The sequence below is a fragment of the Lithobates pipiens genome, unplaced genomic scaffold (genome assembly GCF_037356315.1).
Source record: "Lithobates pipiens isolate NorthernLeopardFrog02 unplaced genomic scaffold, aLitPip1_a1.2 Scaffold_19, whole genome shotgun sequence".
Classification (NCBI taxonomy): domain Eukaryota; kingdom Metazoa; phylum Chordata; class Amphibia; order Anura; family Ranidae; genus Lithobates; species Lithobates pipiens.
The window spans coordinates 10,328,806-10,333,566 of NW_027507764.1; positions in this window are offsets into that span (position 1 = coordinate 10,328,806).

The window sequence follows — 4,761 nt, forward strand, 5'->3', positions numbered from 1 at the left end:
TATGTAAACATATGAGATCATCTCTCAGCGCCGCTCTCCCTCCTTACACAGACAGCGTGTGAGAAGGGACAGATGAACGGCTGCAGCGGCCGTAAGTATATAAAAAAAAGTAAAATAAAAAGTGACATCCTCGCCCAGTGCTATCTGTCCCCAGTGCCACCTGTTGTCAGTGCCATCTGTCATCAGTGCCACATATTAGTGCCACATATTAGTGCCATCTGTCATCAGTGCCACGTATCAGTGCCACCTGTCAGTGTCACGTGCCATCTGTCGTCAGTGTCACGTGTCATCAATGCCATTTATCAGTGCCACGTATAAGTGTCATTAGTGCCACGTATAAGTGTCATTAGTGCCACGTATAAGTGTCATTAGTGCCACGTATAAGTGTCATTAGTGCCACGTATAAGTGTCATTAGTGCCACGTATAAGTGTCATTAGTGCCACGTATAAGTGTCATTAGTGCCACGTATAAGTGTCATTAGTGCCACGTATAAGTGTCATCAGTGCCACGTATAAGTGTCATCAGTGCCACGTGTCATTGTCCTGGTGCTCCAGGGCCTTCAAAAGTGTAATAGGTAGTCAACAAGTTAGATGTGTAATTTATGCTCCTAGAACACGTGATGGCGCTCCCTGCATGTTGGGCCTCTCTATGTGGCCAGTCTGTGAAAAAGTCCCACACATGTGGTATTGTAATACTCAGAAGGAGTAGCAGAATTTTTTTGGGGGGGGTGTCATTTGTGGTATACACATGCCACGTGAGAGAAATAACCTATTACAATGACAATTTTGTGGAAAAAAATAAAAGAAATAAAAAATCTTAATTTTGCAAAGAATTGTGGGAAAAAAACATCAAAAAGCTCACTATGCCTCTTACTAAATACCTTGGAATGTCTACTTTCCAAAAAGGGGTCATTTGGGGGGTATTTGTACTTTCCTGACTTGTTCGGTTCGCAAGACATGAGATAGGTCACCAGTACATCAGATGTGATCAATTTTGTATGATTCGTACCACAGCTTGTAGACTCTCTAACTTTCACTAAGACCAAATAATATCCACTAATTTGGGTTATTTTTTACCAAAGATATGTAGCAGTATAAATTGTGGCCAAAATTTATGAAGAAAAATTTATAATTTGCATAATTTTGTCACAGAAAAAAAGAAATATGCGTTTAAAAAAAAAAAAAATTTCGGTCTTTTTTCATTTATAGCGCAAAAAATAAAAACCCCAGAGGTGATCAAATACCACCAAAAGAAAGCTCTATTTTTGGGAAAAAAAGGACAAAAAATTAATTTGGGTACAGTGTTGCATGACTGAGTAATTGTCATTCAAAGTGTGAGAGCGCTGAAAGCTGAAAATTGGTCTGGGCAGGAAGGGTGTTTAAGTGCCCAGTAAGCAAGTGGTTAAAAAAAATAAAAATAAATGGATGACTTTTATTCCTATTACAAGGAATCTAAACATCCCCAGGTCCTCTTAACCACTTAACAACCGCCCATAGCCGATTAACGGCTTCAGGGGGGTTGTTTAACTCTGAGAGGCCGTTAATTAACGGCCTCCCAGAATTCTGCTCTTGCGCACCCCCTGGGGCACGCACAAGAGAGCATCCGTGACCGCCGGGTCCAGTGGGCCGTTTACCACGTGATCGCTCCGTCATGACGCCGGTTCCTCCCTCCCCCTCTCTGTACCGATTGGTATAGCGGAGGGGAAAGAGATCGGTGTCAGCAATACCCACCAATACTCTGCAATATCCGCCAATACCCTGCAATACCCACCAGTACCCCGATCGGTACAGCGGAGGGGAAAGAGATCGGTGTCAGCAATACCCACCAATACTCTGCAATATCCGCCAATACCCTGCAATACCCACCAGTACCCCGATCGGTACAGCGGAGGGGAAAGAGATCGGTGTCAGCAGCGCTGTGGGCTGCATCTGCAGTGCCCACATCGCTGCTCACCGAATTTAACCCCTCCATACCCTGGCAATACTCTGCAATACCCACCAATACTCTGCAATACCCCCCAATACTCTGCAATACTCTGCAATACCCGCCAATACCCTGCAATACCCGCCAATACCCTGCAATACCCGCCAGTACCCTGCAATACCCCGCCAATACTCTGCAATACCCCGCCAATACTCTGCAATACCCCGCCAATACTCTGCAATACCCCGCCAATACTCTGCAATACCCACCAATACTCTGCAATACCCCGCCAGTACCCTGCAATACCCCGCCAATACTCTGCAATACCCGCCAATACCCTGCAATACCCGCCAGTACCCCGATCGGTACAGCGGAGGGGAAAGAGATCGGTGTCAGCAGCGCTGTGGGCTGCATCTGCAGTGCCCACATCGCTGCTCACCGAATTTAACCCCTCTATACCCTGGCAATACTCTGCAATACCCACCAATACTCTGCAATACCCCCCAATACTCTGCAATACCCCCCAATACTCTGCAATACCCGCCAATACCCTGCAATACCCGCCAGTACCCTGCAATACCCCACCAGTACCCTGCAATACCCCGCCAATACTCTGCAATACCCCGCCAATACTCTGCAATACCCCGCCATAAATTGCCATGGAGATACCCAGCCATACTCGGAGATACCCAGCCATACTCGGAGATACCCAGCCATACTCGGAGATACCCAGCCATACTCGGAGATACCCAGCCATACTCGGAGATACCCAGCCATACTCGGAGATACCCAGCCATACTCGGAGATACCCAGCCATACTCGGAGATACCCAGCCATACTCGGAGATACCCAGCCATACTCGGAGATACCCAGCCATACTCTGTGATACCCTGCAATACCCAGCCATAGACGCCCCTCACCACCCTCCGGTGCTTCTACCAACTCGCCAATACGATCAAGGCTGGAATCTTTTTTTTTTTTTTTTTTTTTTTTTTTTTTTTTTATTTCAGGCTTCCCAGCCTAGAGGTGAGATGTGGGGTCTTATTGACCCCCAGATCTCACTGTAAAGAGGACCTGTCATCCCATATTCCTATTACAAGGGATGTTTACATTCCTTGTAATAGGAATAAAAGTGATCAAAAATTTATTTTTGGGGAAAAAAATGTCAAACTAAAATAAATAAAGTTAAATAAACAATAAAAAATTTTTTTTTTTAAGCGCCCCTGTCCCCATGTGCTCGCATGCAGAAGCGAATGCATACGTAAGCCCCGCCCACATATGAAAACGTTGTTCAAACCACACATGTGAGGTATCACTGCGAACATTCTCCCTTCCCCTTCCCCTTCTCCTTTTCCCTTCCCCTTCTCCCTTCCCCCCTTCTCCCTTTTCCCCCTTCTCCCTTTCCCTTCCCCTTCCCCTTCTCCCTTCCCCTTCCCCTTCTCCCTTTCCCTTCTCCCTTTCCCTTCCCCTTCTCCCTTCCCCTTCTCCCTTTCCCTTCCCCTTCTCCCTTCCCCTTCTCCCTTCCCCTTCTCCCTTTCCCTTCCCCTTCTCCCTTCCCCTTCTCCCTTTCCCTTCCCCTTTCCCTTCCCCTTCTCCCTTTTCCTTCTCCCTTTTCCTTCTCCCTTTTCCTTCTCCCTTTTCCTTCTCCCTTTCCCTTCTCCCTTTTCCCTTTCCCTTCTTCGTTCTCCCTTTCCCTTCCCCTTCTCCCTTTCCCTTCCCCTTCTCCCTTTCCCTTCCCCTTCTCCCTTCCCCTTCCCCTTCTCCCTTTCCCTTCTCCCTTTCCCTTCTCCCTTTCCCTTCCCCTTCTCCCTTCCCCTTCTCCCTTCCCCTTCTCCCTTCTCCCTTCCCCTTCTCCCTTTCCCTTCCCCTTTCCCTTCCCCTTCTCCCTTTTCCTTCTCCCTTTTCCTTCTCCCTTTTCCTTCTCCCTTTTCCTTCTCCCTTTTCCTTCTCCCTTTTCCTTCTCCCTTTCCCTTCTCCCTTTTCCCTTTCCCTTCTTCGTTCTCCCTTTCCCTTCCCCTTCTCCCTTTCCCTTCCCCTTCTCCCTTTCCCTTCCCCTTCTCCCTTTCCCTTCCCCTTCTCCCTTTCCCTTCCCCTTCTCCCTTTCCCTTCCCCTTCTCCCTTTCCCTTCCCCTTCTCCCTTTCTTTCCCTTCCCCTTCTCCCTTTCCCTTCCCCTTCTCCCTTTCCCTTCTCTTTCTCCCTTCCCCCTTCTCTCTTCCTTCTTTTGCCTTCTTTCGTCCTCTTCCTTCCTTCTTTCGTCCTCTTCCTTCCTTCTTTCGTCCTCTTCCTTCTTTCGTACTCTTTCTTTCTTCCTTCCTTCCTTCCTTCCTTCCTTCCTTCCTTCCTTCCTTCTTTCGTCCTCTTCCTTCTTTCGTCCTTTTCCTTTCTTCCTACTTTCGTCCTCTTCCTACTTTCGTCCTCTTCCTACTTTCGTCCTCTTCCTACTTTCGTCCTCTTCCTACTTTCGTCCTCTTCCTACTTTCGTCCTCTTCCTACTTTCGTCCTCTTCCTACTTTCGTCCTCTTCCTTCTTTCGTCCTCTTCCTACTTTCGTCCTCTTCCTTCTTCCGTCCTCTTCCTTCTTCCGTCTTCTTCCTTCTTTTGTCTTCTTCCTTCTTTTGTCTTCTTCCTTTTTTCGTCTTCTTCCTTTTTTCGTCTTCTTCCTTTTTTCGTCTTCTTCCTTTTTCGGTCTTCTTCCTTTTTCGTCTTCTTCCTTTTTTCGTCCTTTTCCTTTCTTCCTACTTTCGTCCTCTTCCTACTTTCGTCCTCTTCCTACTTTCGTCCTCTTCCTACTTTCGTCCTCTTCCTACTTTCGTCCTCTTCCTACTTTCGTCCTCTTC